We start from the raw sequence: 13,333 nt of genomic DNA on the forward strand, positions 1-13,333 counted from the left end.
TAAAATGTTTGTAATACCCAAAACAATATACAGAATTAACACAATTTCTATAAAAATTCCAATGAAATTCTTCACAGAAATAGAAAAAAAAATCCTAAAATTTGTCTGGAACCACGAAAGTCATCAAATCGTCAAAGTAATTCTGAGAAAGAAAAATAAAGAGGTGTAACACTTTCTTATTTAAAGTTATGTTAAAAGGCTATAGTGATCAAAAGAGTGTGTAGAACAGGCTTAAAAACAGAAACATTTCAATGGAGCCGAATAGGAAGCTGAGAATCAAAAGCTCATGAGAGGGAAAGGATAATCTCATTAGTAGATAGGGCTGGAAAAACTGGATTTCCTCACGAAAAGAATAAGGTTGAATGCTTATCTTAGACCATACACAAAAATCAAACAAAAATGGGTATATTCAAGATTTTCCACATTTTGTGATCTAATAGACATCCATACTATTTGTGTAAGACCTTTGAAATCAGGCTTCTGCAAACAATGATTTATGATTTCTTCTTACTTGAAAATATTTCTGGTTCAGTGTACCTTATATGAAATATTTGGGATGAGAAGTGTTTGGGAATTTGGGTTTAGTTTTTTGGATTTGGGAATATTTTCAGAAAACCCAGTGGTTGAGCATCCTTCATCCAAAAATCTGTGATCTGAAATGCTCCAATGAGCATTTTCCTTTGAGCTCCATGTTGGGGCTCAAAAAGCTCCAGATTTTAGATCATTTTGCATTTCAGATTTTTCATATTATGCATGCTCAACCTGTACTAAAGAAGATTATGCCATTTTAATGACTGGATAATATAGACATATAAACCTAATGTAACTCTGAGGTGAAGTATATCCCTTCCAATGTCACATTCATTAAGTAAAGAGACATGGAAGAGATGCAGATTCAGTAGAGATCATAAGAAATTTAGTTTTGGATATAATGAATTTTAGGAAAAACTGGGACCATCAAATGAAAAATGTATATACCTTAGAATAATGAAATGACCCTTCTTAACTTTTCTTTTTGAGGAAATTCCTGTATGACTACAAGTAATAATAAAAGAATATGTGTGTTGTAGTGGTGGTAGTGGGGGCCTTGCTCAGTTTCTTCAGTTGGCTGAACATTTTCTGGCAATGAGAAAGGGACACATAAGACTATTAAGAAAATATAAATATGTCAAAGGTATACTTTTTTGCATAATAATAACTTAGCTTCTATGATTACTCAATCTCCTCCTTCGTCAGTGTTCCAAGGGAAACTACGACTTGTTAGCATTATGACTAAGTGTTAGCAGAGGAAATGCCCATATTGCAAAGTTGCATCCTAAGCAGTCAAGCAGAAGTTTGTGGCTTTCTTTCTGTGAAACTGACTCTTACAGAATGGCCCTTGACTAAGGGGAGAAGTCATTATACTCTTTCCCGGGACTCTCTACTTCTCCTACCTCAGACATTTATAATTATATGGTTAAGTGACTACTTCTTTTGTCTTCAATATAAGAATGTAAATTCTAGGCGAGCTGATATTGTGTCAGTTGGGTGCTTTTGGACTGATTCTAGGAAATAGTACTGTCTAATATCTATATTAGCAATAGGTATATTATCTATATCTAATATCATGAGCCAGATATTGCACAATAAGAAGAATCAGCATTCTGATCCAGTTCTTCAGCTCACTTTCTGTACAACTTTGGAGAATTCATTTAATTTTGCTAAGCATTGGTTTACTCGTGGGTAAAATAAGCTTGTACCTAATAAGCACCTCACAGAATTGTGATATTCAAAATGAGATAGCACAGTAAATGCACTTTTTAAAGTGACATACTCATGTAAAGAAGTTGAGGAATAGCTTATTTTATAGAGAAAAAGATTTTAAAAATCAGTTTTTCTACTTTGCTTACTTTTCCTCAAGTATTCTTGTGTTCTGCAATATGATCTGAGGTTTGAGTTACAACTCTTGTCTGAGATATTGAAGCTCAAATCTTTAGCCTGTGACAAGTAGAGCACTAAATCTGCTTTTAAAAAACTTTAATAGTAAAATGGCATAATTCAAACAGCAATCATTACAATAAACTTCGTACTATAATGTCTCCTTGTACAAGAAGATGAAAAGGTATTAAAAAACCACATTACAAAAACCAATTTAAAAATTAAAAAAACATACAAAATATGTGAAAAATATAACAATTAAATGAAAAAAGTGAAAGTTGTCAATATTAATAGGAAGTAAAGCTGAATACAAGCCAAAGAACATTAAATTTATTTCCTTTAGCATCCTCATTCTCAGATAAGCAAGCTTCCTTTGTGACTGAGAATATAGAAGCAATTCCAAAAGATCTACAACAGGTTCCCACCAGCACGTCAGCATCCATACTGTACTCTTCTCTGTTACTGTGGAAGAGGTCTCCATGTCCCTACCAAAGACTAACCCTGAACATTTTCTTTTATTAAAAGGAGGGGCCGGGCGCGGTGGCTCACGCCTGTAATCCCAGCACTTTGGGAGGCCGAGGTGGGTGGATCACGAGGTCAGGAGATCGAGACCACGGTGAAACCCCATCTCTACTAAAAATACAAAAAATTAGCCGGGCGCAGTGGCGGGCGCCTGTAGTCCCAGCTACTCGGGAGGCTGAGGCAGGAGAATGGCGTGAACCCGGGAGGCGGAGCTTGCAGTGAGCCGAGATTGCACCACTGCACTCCAGCCTGGGCGACAGAGCGAGACTCCGTCTCAAAAAAAAAATAAAAATAAAAAATAAATAAATAAATAAAAGGAGGAAGATCTGAAATCAATAATCTCAAGTTACATTGTGAGAAACTGGAAAAAATGAGGAAATCTGAACAAGATAAGCATAAAAAAGAAATCATAAATCACAAACGGGGAAAACAATTAAATAGAAAACAGAAAAGCAGTAGAAACAGATCAATGAAACCAAAAGGTAGTTCTTTGAGATTGATAAAACTGATAAACGTGAAGTGACCAATCAGAAAAAAAAAAGACAGAAGACACAAATCACCAATAAGAAGAATGACAGAGGTAACAACCCTAGAGTTCTTATATAAATTAATAATAAGGAAACATTATGAAAAAATTATATCAACTATTTTGTTAATTTAGTTGAAGTGGAAGAATTCATTTAAAGACGTAAACTACCAAAATTCACTCAAGAATGAATTAATTTATATAGTCCTACATCTCTTAAATTAATTGAATTTCTAGATAAAAATCTCTGATAAGAAACTCATTGGCTCTGGTGCCATCACTGGTTAATTCTACCAAAAATTTAAATAAAAAAATACTGATTCTATACACATTCACATATAATATTAACGAAAAGAGAACACTCACTAAATTATTCTATGAAGTTGCCATTAACCTACTAACAAATAAAAAAAGACATTAAAAGAATAAATAAGAAAAGCAACTACTGCAGATAAATGTCCCTCATGAACAGAGAGGAATGTCCTAAACAAAATTTTAGCAAATAGAACCCAACAATATATAACAAGGACAATTAATAATGAGCAATTGGGGCTCAGGCAGAAATGCAATGTTGATTGACATTTAAAATTCAATCAATATAACTCAAGGTATTGGCAAACTAGAAAAGAAAAACCATGTGATTACTAGTGAAAAACGAAAACACATTTGACTAAAATTCAACATCAATTTCTTGTTAAAGCAAACAACAACAGCAATAACTCCCTGCAATTTACATATGGAAGGGAATTTTATTAACCTGATAAAGGGCAGCTATAGAAAACTTGTGGCAAACATCATAACTACGAAAACTCAAATGTTTTCCCCCTTTAAACAAGTACAAGATAAAGATTTCCACTCTCACTACTTCTTTTCAATATTTTGCTGGAGGTTTTAGCCAGCACAATAAGACGAGAGAGAGAGAGAAAAAAGAAAGAACAGAACAAAACTTTCAGATGGGAAAGTAAGAAATAATACTGCAATTTTCTTTATTTGAAGATGAAATGATGGTCTCTGTAGGAAATGTGATGCAATCCACAAAAAAGGATACTAGATCTAACAAGTGAGTTTAGCCAGGTTGGAAGATATAATAACAAAATACATTAGAGGATTTGGCAACAAAATGCTACATTGTACTTCATTTTACAGTTTTATTTTTAATCGACAATGACAATATATGTATTTATAGGGTATATGATGTTTACATTACGGAATGATTAAATCACGCAAATTAACAAATCCATCATCTCACATACTTATTTTTTTGTTGTGAAACAAAAAATCTAATCTTTTTAGAAATTCTGGAATATGCAATGCATTGTAAGTTATTATAGTCACTGTTTTGTGCAATAGCTCACTAAAGCTTATTCCTCCTCTCTTACTGAAACTTTGATCATGTTCCCTTTCCCCACCTAACTGCCTCCACCAGCCTCTTGTAACCACCATTCTACTTTCAAAACAAATTGTATTTCTATAAACTAAGAGCAATCAGAAATTTAAATGAAAATAATTCTAACAGCATCAAAAATATGAAATCTGTTGAGCTTGTAAATGTCCTATACATTAAAATTTTTAAAAAAGCATTGTGAGGTAAATTAAAGGAAACTTAAATAAATAGAAAGATAGGCCTTTTTCATGGGTCAAAAAAATCATTTTTGCTAAATATCATTTCTCCTCCAAATTGATTTATATGTTCAATGCAATTCTTACTAAAATTCTAGCAATGTTTTATGCAGAAATTGACAAGATTATTCTAAAATTCATATGGAAATCTAAAAGTCCTAGCATAGTCAAAACAACTTTGAAAAGGAGAACAGCATTAAAACTAACATTACCATTTTTCAGGACTAATTATAAAGCTATAGATATCAAGACAGTATATCATTGGAGTCAAGATAGAAAAATTGATCAAAAGATCGGAATAGAAGGTCCAAAAATAGACCTATATACATATAAAAATGATTTTATAAAAAGATCTAAAGACAATTCAGTGGAAAAAAATGCTTTTCAACAAATGCTACAGAAACAATTGAATGTACATAGACAAAAACAATGAACGTCAATTATAAAAATATTAATTCAAAATGGATCCCTGAACTAAAATCAAAACTATATAACTTTAAAAATTATGATTTTAGAGTAGGTAAAATTATTAGATATGACACGAAAAACATCATCCATTAAAGAATATTTTGTAAATCAGACTTTATCAAAATTAAAAACTTCTGTTTTACAAAGAAACTCTAATTGAAAAAAACAAGTTACAGGGTGGAGAAGGTACTTTCAAAGCACATATTTGATAAAGAAGAATTTGTATAATGCTCTTGAAACTTAACCAAATATAAATGAATGTTATCATGTATAAAAGATTTGAAGTAGACATTTCATCAAAGAATATACATGGATGGAAATAATCCACCACAGCATGGTGGCTACAGTCCAGAAAGGTGCATGCCAAGAGGGAGCATCCTGACAGCAGGGGTTCCCAGACAGCCAGGTGCATCCTCTGTGGCTTTGTATGATCTACCCTCCCTTTTGACACAGTCTAGTGACTAACACAATCCTAAGCCCACCCAGATTCAGGGGCATTAACTATAGACCTCACTTCTCAATGAAAGGAGTATAATCAGTTTTGAAACAGTTTTAAAATTGCCACACTGTGATAAATTAAAAGTCAGATCACGTGCTGCCTAAGCCTGTCATTCTAGAGGAAAAGATTGGAAAGAGTCAGAGTGAAAGTGTATTTCGGCTTTTATTTTCTTATTTTACATGATAGGATAAGAAAAAGAACTTAGGCAGGTATTTGGAGACTTGTAATTAGAAATTAAAGGAAATGTAGAGAATACTAAGAAATGTGATGCCATAAAGGAAATTTAAAAGCTATTTTCTTCTAGACACCCAAAAGTAAGAAATGCTTTTAGTAACAAAAACCATACGTATTTTCTGAGTTTAAAAAAGGTTTTCAGGTTTGTTGCCATGATCATATTAAGACTGTTGACTTCTCACCTAAGCTTATAGTTTCAGATGGCCACAAACTATCTGCCATTAAATTTAGAAACAGAGGTAAAAGAATAAAGAAAAAAAAAGGTAAGCTTCAGAATTGTGGCTAGAAAGAACTTAGGACACTTTTAAAATAGTTACTGGTGTATGGAAAAAAAATAAAACAAACAGTTAAGGAACCCTCTAAATGTTGAGGGATTTATATCGTCAGATAAACAATAAGCGAAGATTAAAGAACCTATGACCTTCAATAAATTTTCAAGACCCAGAAAATGACCATAAGCAAGTAGCCTTTGAAGGTAGCACAGCCCCAAAAAGTAAATGTGGTTTTCTAACTTTATCTCAGTTTGGTTTTTGGTAGAAATGCAAGAGCCTATCAGAGGGCACAGCCAGAAACGACCAAGAACAACTGACAAGGGCATTATTTTCAATAACATAATCAGAGTCTTATCAAAAGATATATGCCACTGCCAGACCAGGGTGTCTCTACCCTTCCAAGTAAGCAATTACTATCAGTGCTGTGTGCCAATGACATCTATATGTATCTCATTACACTTTTTTTTAATGAGAGTTTAAATTATGATTATCCTGTTCATATTCCTCTACTGTATAAAAATCATGGGGGAGGGGTGAGGAGTTGATAAGTCTCCATAAAGAGCTACTTTTAGAAACCTTGAACTTTCTGGTGGTTGCAATGACTGGATAAGACTTTACTTGGTCTCCTTTGAGGGGCAGGGTATATCCCACATGTGGACAAAAGGGTGTGCACAGTTTTTTATTGGTCACGGGGCCTAATTGTCTACAAAACTCATACTACAAAACTATAATATAGAACATTTCTGGGAATTGGAAGTCTAATAAGGGAATCTATTTCTCTGTCCTTTTTGCATATGGTGTTACTATATGCCTAATTCTCAGCAACAATGAACAAAAATGTTGTATTCCACTTTTAAGCCACCTTTGAAGAATCACATTTTATTCTTCTCACCACTTTGATGCAAATGAGCAGGGCAAATTTGAGCCATGTATTGAAAATGGAAGAGCCAGAAATGAAAGGAGACTGGGTATCTCCATCACTGCCTGAAGGCAAACGGCCTGTGAATTAGGGACAATCATGGGGACGTTATGCAATTGAGAAACAGACTTCTATACTCTACAAATTATTACACAAAGGGGTTATTTGTTGTATCAGCCGGGATTACCCTAAGTAAAACATTTGTAATAAAAGGCACAGTGCAAAATTTACCTGCATTAGGGTATGGAGATAAGGGAGTTATTGGGTCGTGCTAGCTTTAGAAATTAAATCATGCAGGCATTGATGATTCCACCCAAAGTAGTTATTTTGCTTTTGTTACTTGTTCTAGTGGCTGTAAAGGATACTGGCATGTATCAAGTAAACGCTACCCTTACAGGCAATATTGTATTTTAAGTAATAAATAACTTAATAGTAGGCAGATAGTCATGATATGCCACATGCTATACGCCATGAAAGATAAAATGCTATACTTCATTTTAAGTCAAAAGAGATTGGCCGGGCGCGGTGGCTCACGCCTGTAATCCCAGCACTTTGGGAGGCTGAGGCCGGTGGATCACCTGAGGTCAGGAGTTTGAGAACAGCCTGGACAACATGGCGAAATCCCGTCTCTAATAAAAATACAAAAAAAAAAAAAATTAGCCAGACATGGTGGTGCGTGCCTGTAGTCCCAGCTACTCGAGAGGCTAAAGCAAGAGAATCGCTTGAACCCAAGTGGTGGAGGTTGGCAGTGAGCCAAGATCGCGCCACTGCAGTCCAGCCTGAGCGACAGAGTGAGACTCTGTCTCTATTAAATAAAAAAAGAAAAAAGAAAAGAAAGAGATTTATTGATTCCTTACTGGATAACTGCAGAACACATTTGAGAATAGGCTTCATTTTAGATTAGTCAGGAAAATTGAGTTAGATTCTGAGAGGTAAAGGTAGCAAAATGTGCTTTAGCAGAGAAAATATTAATGGGCAAAAGTACTGAAAAGTACTAGTGGTTCAAGTCTCTGATAACTGGAAGAGAAACTGGGAGATGGAGTAAGAAGAGAAGTATGCCATATTGCAGAAGAACTTTGAATCACAAGCTAAAGCTCTTTAATTTTACTGAGCAAGCTTAGTTAAACAATGGGAAGGCACACCCAGTTATTTTTCCTTGGGGTGGCTTGGCCAGACCAGAGATGATAGGCTTGGGGGAGAATTTGTGTAGCAGACATAATGGGAATTTTTGAATTTAGAAATAAAAATATCGCAGAGGATTTTTATTCCCAAAGTTGAGGGCAAACCTAATAACAATTTGTTTAAAGTAAATCACCTGATCTGGGCATTCCTGCTTCCTTGTGATTTTAAAAGACTTTGGCAAACTTTCCCTCTCATATTTCAGTGTCTTAGCAAACATTTAAGAGGCTTCCTCTGATGCTTATAATTAAACTTCAAAGGGAAGGGGAAAAGCCAGACATGTAGTTGGGATGAAACTGTTTCTTTTTTTTCTCTCTTATTGTTACCAATATGCAATTCTACCTTGCTTATTTTCCATTACATTTTCCAGAGGTAGTATTGACATTTATTATGTTCTGATTTAAGATGGTAGGGAAAGTCAGTATGTTGGCAAGAATTTTTACTGCTGTGTGATTTAGACCTACCTCTCATTTCACTTTGGGCCACCGTACTTACTGAAAACAACATGGTGTTGCATTACCTATTTTGTACTTACTGGCCTCTTTTCAGTCTCCTTTTCAACCATCTTTACCTGATATTCAGTGCTCTGGCCTGCTGAACTATTTGGTGTTAATGCAATCAACATTCTTCACACACTCATGCCTATTTTCATGGGTGGTAGTTTAATTTTCTTTCGGCATATGTGTCCTCCTATTCTTCTTCAACAGCGAACATTACTATTCTATCTACAAGCAGTCTTATTTTGCCTCAGAACTCTTATTTAGCCTTCAAGATTCATACCTGTGCAACCGTATCTTTTAAATGGGGCTTTCTCTGATGACATTGTGTTAGCAAAAGTAATTGGTTCTTTATTTATGTATTCACAGCTCTTTGGGCACATTCTGTTTTCTAGGATGTTATCCCATTATGTTTGAATTACATTGTATGTATTTGATTTGCTAAACCGTGAGCTTCTTGAGTACAGGGATAACACAGTGTAAGTACTATATTCAAGCCATGTGTAAATTGGTATGAGAACATAGAATAATTAAAAACAAACAAACCTTTAGAAACCATTGAAAAACTGCCACAATCAAAGAATAGCATAGAAAATTAGAAGGCAGTTCACATAAGATAGCAAAAAGACTAACAAATAAAAAATGGCTAGGCATAGTGGCTAAGGCCTATAATCCCAGCACTTTGGGAGGCCAAGGCTAGAGGATTGCTCGAGGCCAGAAGTTTGAGGCCAGCTTGGGCAACATAGCAAGACCCTGTCTCTATAAAAAGTAAAAGATCAAATAAAAATTTAAATAAATATTAAAACAGTTTGTATTTTTTCACTCAAGACATATTGTATAACCTCAGACTCAGCCCAGGAAAATCAGTAGTAGAATTTAAGAGAAGAATGAAAGAAGCACATGTTCTGCTTTAAGATCATTATAATCTCATGCTATAGAGTAAGCATGAATCAGTCAGTAAATAATGTAACAGAGCAACTTAGTATTCACCTCTGTGGAACAAATTTATAAAAGTTCTAAGAAGAGGGAGATAAATGACCACAGAATTATTAATAGAATTTAGCTTGATTCTTTGAACACTTTCCCCATTATCTAACCTGGACCTTTTAAAAAATTTGTTTTTAGGCCGGGCATGGTGGCTCATGCCTGTAATCCCAGCACTTTGGGAGGCCGAGGCGGGTGGATCACCTGAGGTCAGGAGTTCAAGACCAGCCTGGCCAATGTGATGAAACCCTGTCTCAACTAAAAATACAAAAAAATTAGCTGGACATGGTGGCGGGTGCCTGTAATCCCAGCTACTCTGGGAGGCTGAGGCAGAAGAATTGCTTGAACCTGGGAAGCGGAGCTTACAGTGAACTGAGATCATGCCATTGCATGCCAGCCTGGGCGACAAGAGCGAGACTCTGTCTCAAAAAAAAAAAAAGTTTTTAATTATGACAAAATGCACATAATTTAGTATTCACTATCTTAATCATTTTTAAGTGTCCAGTTCAACAGTTCAGTGGCATTAAGTGTGTTCGTTGTGTGTGCAACTATCACTACCATCCATTTCCAGAACTATTATACTACGTCTTCCTCAACTGAAACTCTATACCTATTAAACAATAACCTGCATTACCCACTTTCCCCAGGCCCTGGAAACTACCATGATACTTTCTGTTTCCCTAATTTTGACCATTCTGAGTACTTCATAAAAGTGGAATAATACAAAATTTGTCTTATTGTGACTGGCTTATTTCGCTTAGCATACTGTCCTCAAGATTCATCCATGTTATAGAATATGTAAGAACTTCCTTCCTTTTTAGAGCTGAATAATACTGCATTTTTCTCTGCATAAATATGTGTGTGTATAGAAACATATATATAATAACAAGTATATATAAATGTGGTATATATACACATTATTTTCACATTTTCCTTATCCATTTATCTGTTGAAAGACACTTGAGTTTTTTCTACATTTTAGCTACTGTAAATAACGCTACTATGAATATATATGAACAAATATTTCTTTGAGACTCCTTTTCAAGTATTTTTGGTATATACGCAGAAATCCCACCGAAACTCTTTTTTTTTTTTTTTTTTTTTTGAGATGGTGTCTTCCTCTGTTGCCCAGGCTGGAGTGCAGTGGTGTGATCTTGGCTCATTGCAACCTCCGCCTCCTGGACTCAAGGGACTCTCCTGCCTCAGCCTTCTGAGTAGCTGAGATTACAGATGCTTGCCACCAAGCCTAGCTAATTTTTTTTTTTTTTTTGTATTTTTAGTAGAGATGGGCTTTCACCATGTTGGCCAGGCTGGTCTCGAACTCCTGACCTCAAGCAATCTGCCTGCCTCGAGCTCCCAAAGTATTGGGATTACAGGCATGAGCCACTGCACCCAGTTTTGGATTACCTTGTAACTCCCACTCTCTTTGATCTTTTAAATAATCTTATTTTTTAAATATTCATTTTTAAAATCCAAATTCAGATGCAATCAGTGAGGGTGTGATTCTATGCCAGGAGTCAAAAAGATCTTTATATATTAAAAATGATGATGAGTCAAAATGAACAAGATGAAACTTGATTAATGGCTTTCTATGTATGTCAAGAAAATGAACCACAAAAAGAGAGGAAAACAGATCTCTGATTTTGTATTTGTAGCATGCTTTATATATCATCATTTAGGTTAGTTATAAACATACTGACTGGGACAAGATTCTATTCCTCTTGGTTATATTAATTAATCTATCGGCACTTTTTTGTTCAGTTGTTCAGTCAGGTGTAGTAGTCTACCCATGTATCTTTATCCGTTTACAAAGACAGCACGAGAGCTTATCTAATGCCTTGCTGATGTTCAAATCCGTCGTATCTGCAGATACCTTATACCATCAGTCTAGTTACACTATCAGCGAAGAAAACAAAGTCACTGTGACCTAGTTTTTTCTAAACCTAGGGATCATGGCATCCTTTTGTCATGTTCTTAAGGCTATGCTAAACTAATCTCCTCCTGAATAATTCTCTGAATTAACGTTAAGCTAAAACACTAAAACTGAAAAGCAAAGAGATTTGAGGAGACCTACCACAAAACACATGTACAAAATCCAACTTTAATAAATGAATTTAAGAAGAAATATCCAAAAACATAAAAAAGAAAGCAAATTAAGAAGAGATTTTGAATGAATTATAAACTACTTAATGCTTTATTAATATTTATAATATCTGTTAACTTTCAAAAGTTTTATGTTGCAAACTATACTTTGTGATGTAGTTTGATTTCCATTGTAGCAAACGTAATTTAGAGAAATGTAGATTGCTTTGATCCTGGTGAAAAGGGATCTGAAAGGAGAATAAATTGTGGAGCAGAAGTGATGAATAACACAGTTTATATGAATTGGACAGAGAGAGAACTGTCACTCAATAATCTACAAATTGGAAAAACGAACTTCCAATTATGTACTTAGTGAAATGTACTCTCGTGCAAGAGCCAGTGAGTATTAGAAATTTGTCCTTTTATCTCCTTAGGAAACAGATAAGAATATAGAGATTCCCAAGTGAGACTGCAATTGTGTTAAAATATATCAGTAAGAAATTGAAGAAACGAAAGCAATGATAGAAAACTAGAGATGGGCAAATATCTACATGTTTAAAATAAGGAAGAAGATAAATTTTGGAAAATGTCAGAATAGTTACTAATAATCCCTGATAATCATATAGTGGTAATTATTTTTTAATCATATTCTTTGAATATTTATGCAGTAATTGCTAAATATTAGATGAAAATTTGAAAAATTAAAGATTAATAAGGTACAGATTCTGCTCATAAAGAGCATCTAGACAAATAGAGGAGATACCATATAGGCATAATTTTATAATGTAGAACAGTTTCACAAGAAAAGTAAATACACATATTCTGAGAATTAAGAAGTATTATTAGTGTCAAAGGGCAGGATTCTCAAACTCAAATGCCTCCAAGGGCCAACAATAAGAGGGGCAAAAGAGTGAAATAAGAGCACATTTAAATGAGGCATATACCACTAAACTCCAGCTGACGTTTGCCATGGCAATGAAGTGCCCAAATATTTTCAGAAAAATCTTCTGTTTTACTTCTATTTTTCTTTTTTCTTTCTTTTTTTTTTTTTTTTGAGATACAGTCTCACTCTGTTACCCAGGCTGGAGTATAGTGGCACAATCTCAGCTTACTGCAACCTCTGCCTCCCGGGTTCAAGCGATTTTTGTGCCTCAGCCTCCCAAGTAGCTGGGATTACAGGTGTGCACCACCATAGCCAGCTAATTCTTCTGTATTTTTAGTAGAGATGGATTTTTTTCATGTTGGCCAGGATGGTCTCAAACTCCTGACCTCAAGTGATCCACCCGCCTCAGCCTCCTGAAGTACTAGGATTACAGGTGTGACCCACCGCACCCGGCCTACTTTTCTTAAATATTCAAATTTAAAAGCTGTAGATTATTTAGAAAGACATTTAAAACCACAGCATAGGCTAAATAAAATTTATTAACAAGCCTGAGTTTGTCTCTATGCTACCAGTTTAGAATGTCTGCCTTGGAGGATAAAGAAATGTTCTGTGAAGAGTAACATAATTTGGACTTTTTATGGTTTGATATATAGAATTGAGAGATATAATGATTAAAGAAAATAACATCCCAGGCAAAGGCAACACTGTAAGTTCAGGTAGGCAAATAGATA

This window comes from Gorilla gorilla, chromosome 4 (assembly GCF_029281585.2).
Source record: "Gorilla gorilla gorilla isolate KB3781 chromosome 4, NHGRI_mGorGor1-v2.1_pri, whole genome shotgun sequence".
NCBI lineage: Eukaryota > Metazoa > Chordata > Mammalia > Primates > Hominidae > Gorilla > Gorilla gorilla.